The 12,885-nt window shown below is 43.4% G+C and overlaps 1 protein-coding gene across 2 annotated transcripts in view; it reads right to left on the bottom strand.

Moving 5' to 3' along the window:
- Window positions 1-11,458, bottom strand: part of CERS3 (ceramide synthase 3) — a 134,472-nt gene extending 123,014 nt beyond the window's left edge. For both annotated transcript variants that reach the window (XM_083184276.1, XM_083184277.1), the window contains exon 1: window positions 11,282-11,458. The gene's annotated coding sequence lies outside the window, so the exon portion shown is untranslated. The remainder of the gene's footprint in view (window positions 1-11,281) is intronic.
- Between the last annotated feature and the right edge of the window lie 1,427 nt (window positions 11,459-12,885).

The following is a 12,885-nucleotide window of genomic DNA, read 5'->3' as shown; positions in this document are numbered from 1 at the left end:
GGGGTCGTGGACCCCCACGAGGGAAAATAGCAGGTGGCCAGCGGGAACCCGGCTGTCGGTGTTTTGACAGTCAGGTTCCCAACGTCGGGTAAATGCCTGTCGGGATCCCGACTGTCGGGACCCCGTCCGGCACCCCAGCATACTAGGTCCAAGGAAACGAGAAGAAGCTCTTCAAGAAAATTCCCTTTTTTATGTATGGATGTGCTGGATTTTTGGTACTTATATGTTAGTTGGGCGCCCACTAAGCTATTTGCTTAGTTTTCCACATACGCTCGCCACGCTTCGGGTTCGGTGGCCCGCTGCGCTCCCCACACTATATAAAATTAACTCCATGCTGACATGGATAGTGGGGGTATGAGCGTACTAACTATAGTCATACTTGCCTACCCTCCCGGAATGGCCGGGAGGGTCCCGCAAATCGGGTCCCCCTCCCGGTCCCCTGGGAAGGGGGGCAAGTCTCCCGCATTTCCCTACAGCCCCGGCTCCCCCTCTCCCCGCGGTCTAAAAACTATGACTTTTGCGGGTCCGCGGGGAGGGGGCGGGGCTAAATGACGCAATTCGCAGCATTTCGCGTCATTTTTAGCCCCTCCCCCACCCACGGACCCGCAAATTGAGGCTTCAGCCCGTCATGGGGGCGGGGCTTGATGACATCACCCGTGCCCCGCCCCCAAAACAAAGCCTCTACCCGCCCCCTTTCACTCCTCTCCGGGCTTCTCCCGGAAAGGAGTTTGCCAAAGTCCGCAAGTATGACTATAGTGGGCGCCCAACTAACATATAAGTACCGGATTTTTTCATGAGAAGTATGGATGTGCTAGATTTTACAATAAATCTCTATGAACACCACTGAAAATACACCGTAAGGAACATAGGATTCGTAAAGATATATATTTCTTATTACCCATACTGGCTATTTCAGATGGGTATATTGGAGAAGAGGAAGGATACCCTTTTCTTGTGGCTATCACAGAGACATGGTGGAATGAGAACCATGGCTGGGATGTAGCTATACCAGGATACAATTTATTTAGGAAGGACAGAATGGGAAGAATCGGAGGAGGGGTAGCAATGTATGTAAAGAAAAACATAAATGCTACTTTAATACAAAACATTGAAGAAAAAACTGAGGCCCTTTGGGTGACCATAGAAATGGGGGAGAACGACATTATTCGTACTGGGGTCATCTATAGGCCACCAGGCCAGGGGCAGGATTTGGACAGGAGCCTATTGCTTGATGTCACTAAAATGGCTTTAAAGGGAGAAGTCATAATCATGGGAGACTTTAATCTACCTGATGTGAATTGGGAGGAGTCTTTTGCAAGATCATCTACAAGTGGCAAATTTCTAAATTCCCTACAGGGAGCCTCTCTCAAGCAATTGGTGAGGGAGCCTACTCGCAAAGACTCAATATTAGATTTAATACTCACAAATGGTGACAGGATATCAGACATATATGTGGCTGAGAACCTGGGATCCAGTGATTATCAAGCAGTATGGTTTAGTATCAAGGCAGGGTCCAACTCCAGTCACACAAAAACTAAGGTGTTGGATTTTAAGAAGGCTGACTTTGCAAAAATGGGGAGATGTTTAAGCGACTCATTAGCAGATTGGATGAACATGAAAGGAGTGCAGGAGAGGTGGAGAAAATTAAAAAGTGCAATACTAAAGGCAACGGACCTTTGTATCAAAAGGGTTAAGAAAAGTACCAGGAAAAGGAAGCCAGTGTGGTTTACTAAAGAGGTATCAACTAGTGTAAAAGCAAAAAAGATGGCCTTTAGGACATACAAGCAGACTCAAAATAATAATGACAAAGAAGTGTATCTTGCCAGACGCAAAGAGGCTAAGAAAGTGATCAGGCGTGCCAAGGCACAAGCTGAGGAGAAAATGGCTCAGTCGGTAGATAAAGGAAACAAAACCCTTTTTTAAGTATATAAGTGAAAGGAGAAAATCAAATGGAGGAATAATAAGACTGCGGACAGACACTGAGAATTTGGTGGAGGGAGACAAGGCAATTGCAGATCATCTAAATAATTACTTTTGCTCTGTATTCACTATAGAAGGAGAAGGGAAGGGACCACAGTTAAGTTGCAAGGACATTCATAAAAATAAGGTAGATGGAGGTACATTTACTAGGGAGAAAGTCCTAACAGAACTTTCAAGACTGAAAGTGGATAAATCAATGGGGCCAGACGGAGTGCATCCAAGGATACTAAAAGAACTAAAAGACGTGTTGGTAGCGCCATTAACAGATTTATTCAACCAGTCACTAGATACAGGTGCAGTTCCAGAGGACTGGAGAAAAGCAAATGTAGTTCCACTGCACAAAAGCGGAAGCAAAGAAGAAGCAAGTAACTACAGACCAGTGAGCCTTACATCAGTAGTAGGGAAAATAATGGAAACACTATTAAAAGAAAGAATAGTGGAATATCTTAAATTAAACAACTTACAGGATCCAAAACAGCATGGTTTTACTGCAGGGAGATCATGCCAAACAAGTCTCATTGACTTTTTTGACTCCGTGACCAAAATACTAGATGAAGGGGGGGCTGTAGATGTGGCATATCTAGACTTTAGTAAGGCATTTGACACTGTCCCACATCGCAGGCTGCTAAATAAACTTGAAAGTGTGGGATTGGATTATAAAACAATTAAATGGATAAGAACCTGGTTTCAGGATAGGAAACAGACAGTTGTAGTAAATGGAGTGCATTCTATGGAGGGACATGTTACCAGTGGAGTACCCCAGGGATCTGTACTTGGACCAGTGCTCTTTAATATCTTTGTTAGTGACATTGCAAATGGTATTGAAGGGAAAGTATGCCTTTTTGCAGATGATACAAAGATATGCAACAGAGTAGACACACCAGGAGGGGTAAATCAAATGACTGATGATCTAAGTAAACTTGAGAATTGGTCAAGAGAATGGCAACTACAGTTTAATGCAAAAAAATGCAAAATTATGCACTTGGGACTCAAAAACCCAAAGGCTCAATATAGTATCAAGGGTACTATAATGGAAACTACTGAGGAGGAAAGAGATCTAGGAGTCACTATTTCAAGTGACTTAAAGGCAGGGAGGCAATGTAACAAAGCAATGAGGAAGGCTAGTCAGATGCTTGGTTGCATAGGGAGAGGAATCAGTAGCAGAAAAAAAGACGTAATAATGCCACTTTATAGGTCATTGGTACGACCTCATCTGGAATACTGTGTCCAGTTCTGGAGGCCATATCTTCAGAAGGATATAAATACATTGGAGAGTGTACAAAGAAGGGCAACTAAAATGGTTCATGGCCTACATCACAAAACTTACCTGGATAGACTAAAAGATCTTAACATGTATAGTTTGGAGCAGAGAAGGGAAAGGGGGGACATGATAGAAATCTTCAAATATATCAAGGGTTTTAACATAGTACAGGTGGGAAATTTCTTCAAAGGAAAACAAGTAATAAAACACGAGGACATGCACTGAAACTGGAGGGAGGTAGGTTCAGGGGAAATGTTAGAAAGAATTACTTCACAGAAAGGGTAGTGGATAAGTGGAATAGCCTCCCATCAGAGGTGGTAGAGGCTAAGACAGTAGAACAATTTAAACATGCTTGGGATAGGCATATGAATATCCTTACAAAGAAATAAGGATTAAAAAGGGTTGAGTTTACCTGAAGGGTAAAAAAAGGGGCAGACTAGATGGGCCAAATGGTTCTTATCTAATTCTATGTTTCTATGTTTCTATGTTTCTTTTCTATCTGTGGCACCGCACATCTTCCACCTACCAGCAAGCCGCAGTGCTTCTGTCTGCCAGCCACACAAGTTCCAGGCACAACATCGCCCACCTCCTGCCGCAACAATCTCCTCCACCTGCCGGGTGCTGCTGCTGCCACCTGTCAATACTGGCCAGCCACTTGCAAGTAATACTGCAGGGGGGGGGGGGGGGGGGGGGGGGCTCAAACCCCAGCGAAAACCATTGAACAAGAGACTAGAGAATCCTGAAAGAAGGAAATGCCCCCTCTCCATAAAACATTTATCTTACGTAAGATAAAGAAATAGAAAAAATAAAGTCAACATTCAACATTTCTTCCAGAGAGGAGACAGGAAAAGTCAGCAAGTATGGTGTATTTAGAACAGGGTTGCCTACTTTTAAAGTCTCCTCTCTGGGAGAAGCCCGGAGAGGAGACTGTCAGCAGCACTTCGGGGGGCGTGGCATGATGTAGTCCCCCCCCCCCCCAGTACCGTAAATCCAGCAATTTGCAGGTCTTCGAGGAGGGGCGGAGCTAAACGATGCGTGGCAGCGCATGGGTGGTGGTGGTGGGGGGGGGGGGGGTGCTGGCAGGGTGTGTGTGTGTAGCTCTACCCACCTTTCCGGGGGGCACGGGGGGGAGACCTGGCCATTCCGGGAGTGTAGGCAACCCTGGTTTAGATAACTGTGTGTATTAGCCTAGGGCAGTGGTTCTCAACTTCGGTCCTCAAGTACCCCCAACAGTGCATGTTTTCCATGTCTACACACAGAATCACAAGCAAAATAATTATCTCCACCATAGGCTCTTTTAAAATGTATCAGTGAGCAATGTGTTCACCTGTGCACCTGCTGGGTGACCTAGGAAACGTGATCTGTTGGTGGTACTTGAGGACCGAGGTTGAGAAACACTGGCCTAGGGGACCTGAAACCTTTCGTCAGGCTCTGTAAGGCAACTAACAAGTGTATCAGGGCTCAATCACAGCAGCAAACAATTTAAATGGACACAGGATACAATTTATAATTATGGATAACTGTCATGTGACAGGTACTTTACATTTGGAATTACAGTTTCCCATAATACTTTTCACTTCTAGCAAGCATGTGCTTATTTATGAGTCCACTAGGGGGAATCAGAGTAACATGTAATTTATTTTTGTAAAGGACTCCAACTGTTTTTTTCATCTACATCTGCCAGCCTATCGTCTCTTGTTTATTCCTATTTGCATTTGCTAATAACTCCCTGGAGCCTTGTTTCATATATTCATTTAATGTATTATTTATGCATGGCTCTCAACAAAGACTTTTATGCAAAACCCAATCAGGATGTTTATAATACGTCTATTAATTATTTACGTGGGTCACACTTACCTACTTTCACTTTTTGCTCTCCAGGAGATGCCCGGAGGAGAGAAGCAAGTAGGCTTTGCTGGAGGCGGAACCATGCTAATCACTAGGGCCTCGTCCCTAGTGGGAAAAACTGCCTCGATTGGCTTAAAACTGCATAGGCGGATAGTTCAATTTCACCAAAAAGAAGCTGAAAGCTATACGGTAAATAACACTGACCTGATTATCGAAATGAATCACTACTTAACAATAACAAGAGCTAAAATTGTTGCTTCATGTATACAACATTTACAGATGCTATATATAAAAATGTAATTTATCTTTCCAATTTGGAAATGAAATAAGAACAAACTACAAGCACCAGCATGATAGCATCTCTTACCATGGGCCAGATGTATCAAGCTTTAAAAGTGATAAAATGGAGAGAGATAACGCTAATTACTTTTCTTTTATCTTTTATTATTCGCCATTAACTGTTTTTTTTTTATTATCATACCACAGTGACTGCAGTATTCTTACCTATCTTGTCATATATGTATGCTATTTTCTTAATATAATTAATTTATGTATCATGTATATGCGCTTATATTTTAGTTTAGCATCCTAATTAAAAGTTAAGTTTTATTGCATTCACTTATCTATTATTCCCATTATTTCCTAAGTGTGCCCCAAAAAAACTTTGTGTGTTCCCTTTTTGTCACCCTTTTTGCCCTATTCTGTCATGTGTAGTTTTACAACAGCTGGTGGGCCAAAGGTTTCCCATCCCTGCTATAGAGCATGAAACTGGCACGGTAATTTATATTAAGTCAATACAGCGTATCCACCTTTACTACATGCAAATAATGTATTCACAGTGGCCACACAAATGGCCTGATAGAGAGCTGGAAGTAAACTGGCTGCATGCATACATTTGTGAGTGCAGAGTTCTATGCATCTGGTGATGGTGTCACCCCATATGTGTATGCTTGGTGCACACCTACAACTAACCTAATGTAGATACAAATGTGTACACTTGGAACACTTTCATCCAACTCTTCATAGTCGCTTTTCGCACTGACTAGCCCTCACGGAACAGGAACTCTGGGGAAGATGTATTAAGCCTTAAGAGATAAATTCAAGTGTGATAAGGAGAGATAAACGGCCAGCTAATCAGCTCCTTACTGACTTTTTTCAAACACAGGCTGTAACATGACAGTTGGCAGGTGATTGGCTGGACATTTATCTCTCCTTATCACACTTACATTTATCTCTTGTTAAGGCTTAATACATCTGCCCCTCTGCCTCTTATGTTGTAAATGTAGAAGTGATGGAGATGAGTACCACTCTGCATCCTCCTTTGGTTAAGATAAGATAATAGTTTATTGTCATTGTAAACAACATAAAATTGTAAAACAACTAAATTACATTCTGAGACACCAAGAAAGGCAATTTAACAATTTTGGTTAAAATCGGTAATTGCCGCTGGGAAGAAACTATTTTTCATATGCGATTTCCTTGACTTGATGCACCTTAGCCGTTTTTTTGATGGTAAAAAGGAGAAGATATAATTCTAAAGGTGCCCATACATGTTACAATTATTGTATACAATATTGTATACAATATCGCATCTCATCGCATCTCAGTTTTGCGATGAGATCAGATGAGATGAGATCTAGTACAAAAAGTATGTGCAGCACCTCATCTGATCTTATCGCAAAACCGAGATTGGATGAGATGCGATATTGTATACAATAATTGTAACGTGTATGGGCATCTTTAGGATGATGGCAATCCTGCACAATGCTATTCCTTTTTCGCCGACAATTACAAATAAAAACATCCTCAATAGAAGACAGGTCACAGCCAATAATGGCCGTAGCAGTTTGTATCACCCACTGTAGTTTATTTTTTATTTTTTATAAGATAAGATGGTTATGCTCCAACCTGTATGTATACTCCAACCTGGGCCGGTACATGTGTTTCAGTGAAAATGATGATAGCTATGAAATCCAAATGTACAGATATGGTTTGTCAGGCTAATTTATGTGAATATGATATCCGATACTGGCCTATTCTCCCACTAGTGCCGGGAGACTCCTGATTTTGCAGGCAGCCCACTGCACCCTCAGAAGATCTCCCACATCCAACCTCCTTTCTAGTGAAGCGGGCAGGATTAGTATAAGCCAAACCTGTGCTGTTGCAATGATATCATCACAATCAGTACAATGTTGTATTTGGTATCTGGATGATAGATCAACCGTGTCTAGATAGACAGCCACTAGCTCGACACAAAAAGTTTGACAAGAACAAGGTTGACATTGACAAAGTCGACATTGAGAAAAAGTCGACACAAGCAAAATTTCAACATGACAGTGGTCGACCCATAAAAAGGTAGATTTTGCATGGTATTATAAAATTCTGTATCATGACGAAACAAATATGAAAAAAAAAGAACACATGTCAACAATTTCCTGTGTCGCCCATTGCCAGGTTGACCTTTTGTCATTGTCGACTTTGTGCATTACAACCTATTGACAGTCGATTTAGGCACTATCATCCCTTTAATCCGCAACATCAGAATGTTTGGTTGACTTTGGAAGACAAATATTCAGTAGATCAGCCAGGTGGCAGTGTTTTTCACCTTCTGGTCAAGCCCCATACACACCAGAGCAGGGATTGGGAACCTTTGGCCCTCCAGCTGTTATTATACTACACATCCCAGCATGCCATGCTACAATTTTGCTCTGTTGGCCATGCTAAAACTCTTGACGGGTATGCTGGGATGCGTAGTTCCACAACAACTGGAGGGCCAAAGGTTCTCTATCCCTGCACTTAAGGATATTGCAAAAGATATTGCTCAGAGAGGGGCTTTTTAGAAATATATTTTAAAATAGTGTGTAGTGTGTACACTCAATATTGTTTTTTTTTTTTTTGTTCAAAAACAATTTTTCTTTTATTTTGTGGTAAGACAGTGAACAGTAGATAATTTTCCATGTACATGCACATCTTTTGACATATATGCATTGTCACAGCATTTAAAGCATCAATAAAGCATAATGATTTAGAAAAACATGCCGTCACTGTCTTTCTTATAACATACAAACACTCAAATAAACATCAACATTTTTATTAAACTATCCTTCCTCCCTCTCTTCCTCCCCCCCCTCCCCTAACGATCCCTCCCTTCTCCCCCCCTTCCCCCCTCGCACCAGTCAGGTCCTGGGTGCAATTGGTTCTCCGCTAAGAGATCTAGTCAAGTACCAAGTTGTGCCCTCGTGAAGTGAGTAAATACGCTGTTGGGACTCGCCATCCAATGATTCTATGTATATCCCCCATTTGTGCATAAAGCCTTTAACCCCTTGTTCTACATGTGGGATTGTGGATCGCCTATCCAAATGATGGAGACTCAGCAAATTCTGTTTAACTGAATGAAGACATGGGGGAGAGGACACCGTCCAGTTTCTCAAGATGGTCTTCCTGGCTACCATCACCACTAAAGTGAGAAAAGGTGTAAGTGCGGCCATTCGGCCCTGCAGATTCCAGTTGGTAAAGTTTGCACACAACATTGCCAGGGGGTCTTTAGTCAATTGCAAGTGGCACACCCTATTTATAAAGCCCATTACTTTGTCCCAAAATTTTCTAATGCAACCACAATCCCACATATTATGGAATAAATCAGCGTTTGTGCCAAACATCTCCCCGACTCCCAAGGGACAAAATGTCGCCTCTGTGTCTTGGAGATGTAAGCCCTATGTAGGGTCTTAATATGTACCTCTTGCATCTGGGCAGATTTTAGTGTTTTTAATGTTTTTACCATTGGCTTCAGAAAAATCTTAGCCTCCGATATGTTCGGGATATCTCTGTGCCAAGATGCAATGGCGTCAGTCCAGATCTTGTCTGGCTGTGCCGGCAGAAGATCAGCATACACATATTAAAGTCTAAAAGGTCCAGTCAAGCTAAGCACAAATATTGAATGCAGCATATCAGGCAAATCAGGATTCAACATGGGAGGTGGCATGGATTGTCCGTAATGGCGTACTTGGAAATACATAAACATATCACTGTTGGGTATATTATATTTTTCTTTAAGGTCCTGAAGAGACATTACCCTTCCCCCTGGATCAAACACATCCTTTATGGACAAAATTCCCCTTTTCCTTCCATCTGTGATACCCTGCCGAGGCCTCTCCCACCGGAAAGGCTGGATTGCCTAGCAATGGTGCATATTTGGTAACCGTATGGCATCTCTTCAATTTTTTATTAATGTTAACCCACACCAGTAGGTATCGGCAAACATCACGTTATTTAAAACTCCAGAGGGGAGTGTGTTTCTTGGCATGTGGAGTAAAGCCGCCAGAGAGTGTGGAGCCACCATTTTGCCCTCTAAGGCCCTATGAGTATAACACTGACTGTTTAGTAGCCAGTCGAAGATGTAGCGTAAAAACACAGATTGAGTGAATGCCATAATGTTCGGCACCCCCAACCCCCCCTCCGACTTCCTTATAAATGTCTTATGCCTAGCTATACATGGTTTCTTCCCCTGCCACAGGAATTGGAAGAAGCTTCTATTCAATTTAACTATATCTTTCCTCTTCAGTTAATGGACAGCATTTGGATGCAGTATGATATTTTAGTGAAAATTATGGACTGTAGAGCCGCTGCCCTACCCATCATGGACAAAGGTATATTCCTCCAATTCTCTAGCATGGCTACAATTTTGTCTATTATGGGAGTGAAATTTAGCTGATACAATCTGTTCAAATCTCCTGGTATTTGTATTCCCAAATACTTGATGGAGTCTATCGTAACCCTAAACTGATCTAAAACCGAGGGCTCCCCTGAGGGGGTCCCTGTCTCCCCACCTTTAAGATCTCGGACTTGCCCATATTGATTCTATACCCCGCAAATGACCCGAAAGACGAAATTACATCTAGTATTGCTGGCATAGATGTCTCTAAATTAGAAGCAAATAAAAGCATGTCGTGGCACCAATCTGAATTCCCCTGTATGTCTGGCTGGCGCGCAGTGCCACCGCCAGTGGCTCCAGAGCCAGGGCGAACAAGAGGGGGGATAGGGGACAACCCTGTCTGGTGCCCCTCTGTATCTCAAATGGGTCAGAAAGGTAGCCATTACCGGCTATCTGGGTCCGCGGGTGCCAATATAAATTTAAGAGCAAGTCTATAAAAGGGGGCGGAAATCCAAATCGAGCTAAAGATTCAAATAAGTGGTCCCAGGTGACCAAGTCAAACGCTTTCTCAGCATCCATAGATATAATAGCTTGGTCACCTGGGTTTCCTTCTCCCCCCCATCCTTTCAATTACCGACAATGCCTTGCGGACATTCACTACAGAATGCCTGCCACATATAAATCCCGTTTGGTCCGGGTCCACTACTGTAGGTCCACTACTGTAGGTAGAACATATTTCAATCTTTCCGCCATAATCCTGGTCAATAGTTTGTAATTCACTTAATATTGTTATTGATAATGTTTAGTGTGTACACTCAATTTAGCCAATATTGTTAATGACATCAGCCGTCGCCAGGACATACTTGCCTACTTTTTGAAACTGGTTTCAGGGAGATTCCATACATCCCAACTTATGCATGGTTGAAAAAGGGGGCTGCCATGCCGGAGGCGCGTCCGACCCAGAATGGGGGTGGGGCTACCAAGAAGTGGGCGTGGCCCAGTGTAGCAACACCCATTTTCAACATTTTGGGGACCTGCCTCCCTGCACTGAAGAGATGCCATGCACATGCACGCAGCATCTCTTCAGCGATCATCTGTGATCTCTGCCCCCCCCCCCCGCCCCCCCTTAGGTACAGCGGGACAGTCTGCAATTAGCGAGACTATACAACTGTAATTGTTACAGTTGGGAGGTATGAGATTCTAGAGAGTTTGCATGGCCTGCAGATAAGGGTTCGGGGCCAGCTTACACTGACCAAAAAAACAAGGGTCACTTATACACACACACACACACACACACATACAAAAAAGGGGACAAATGGAGCTGCTGAGTAAGACCCACTGACTACACACACACACACACACACACACAAAGGGAGTAGTGCCAGCTCTAATAGATATACCCAGAGGTCACCTACATACACACATTAAAGTCAGTGCCAAGCAAAATAAACACAAAAGCAAACAGATCACATTACATAGCGGCCTACACACAGTACCAGCCATTATGGAGCTTCTGAGGCAGAACAACAACATGCACTAACCTGGGAACGGAGCACTCCTGCTCCTCCCCCAGCCTCTCCTCCGAGCTCCCAGCTGGTCTGGCCTGTCAGTCTCCGAGTCCCCACAGCTGCTTTCTATGCTGGTCCCTGTCTCTCCCCCTCCTCTGTGTCTCCAGCATGCAGCTGGAGGGGAAGAGACTAGAGGGGCGGGCTTCACTGCTGCTGTTAAAGTCTCCCTGCTTGCTGTTGCTGACCGTTAGCAGCAGGCTCTCACAGGCGGCTCTCACGCTGGTACTAGTGCCTAGCTCCGCCCCCATCACGCCAGACTAGCGCATGCGATGTCCAGATTTTTAGCTCGGGCTATGATTTTCCGGGGGATTGGGGAGGCTTTGCAGGGCAACGGGAGAATGATGGTTAAAGCAGGAGCCTCCCGCAAAATGCGGGAGTGTCGGCAAGTCTGGGCCAGGATAGTGTAGTGCAGTGGTTCTCAAACTCTGTCCTCATGTCAAACTCTGTCCTCAGGTGCACACATTATTGACTGACACATTTTAAAAGTGTGGGGGGGGGGGGCGGGTACTCATTACCCGGGCCTGGGCTTGCTGGAGGGGCCTGGTGGGGGCCCTGTTCCAACCCCCCCTTCCCCTTCCACGCTGTCATGTGCTGTACTAACAGCGTGAGAGCTCATGTTGAGCCTGCTGTCAGCACAGCACATGTAGGTGTGTGCTGCTGCTGCTGCTGCTGAGGAGGGGGGGACGACACACACACCAACAATAACACTCCCTCTGGGCCCCCTCGACTATAGAGTGTTTTTTCACCCCCATAAAAGTTTTGGGGCATGGCCTAATAAGCAATTAGGCCACATACCCAAAATTTTTACCAGGGACCAGCATACCTCTTGGCAGCCCTGACAGTACCTCCTGGGTTTACAAAACTGGAAATATACACATATTAAATATACAACTAGTATTGAACAACTAGTTACACTAACAGAACAATCTTACTAAATAGTAATCTGAGATTTAAAAAAAAAAAAACACAGGTTTAGTCATAAACTACCTGTAGATCCCTGGATATTGTTTGGCTATAATTGCCTGTTATTGTTTACTTCATTATAAACCTTTTCTGAACAATCAGCAATGTGCAATCACTATACCTCCATTATGTACTTATATGTATGTCTCACATAAGTAGAGGGTAAGATGTATTTGTGTTCCTGTAGCAAAGAAAATATTAATTGGAATTTTAGTCATAATTAATTAACCTAACAGTGATGCTTTAAGGCTGTTATGTATTTATAGGCAGATAGGCAGATGACCATACATATCCCATGCAGGCAACACACTGGTTCAGGATCAGGAAGAGTATAGTACTTTGAAGCAGCAATACTAGCCACTGTGCTATCTACTAATTGTGTGTTTTCAATACAGGTTGTCTCCCATATCCCAAATTCTTATTATCAGAAGTATTCTGGAATTCAGATTTTTCCATACTGTATGTTGGAATACATGCATACCATAATGAGACCCAAATCTAAACACACAATGCATTTATAGGTCATATACACCTTATATACATAGCTTGAAGGTGAGTTTATAAAACAGTTTGAATAACTTGTGGCATGAAACAAAGGGCCTGATTCAGACTTG

Source organism: Crinia signifera, chromosome 4, assembly GCF_055691185.1.
Source record: "Crinia signifera chromosome 4, ASM5569118v1, whole genome shotgun sequence".
NCBI classification, from domain to species: domain Eukaryota; kingdom Metazoa; phylum Chordata; class Amphibia; order Anura; family Myobatrachidae; genus Crinia; species Crinia signifera.
This window is presented reverse-complemented; position numbering and strand designations above follow the sequence as displayed.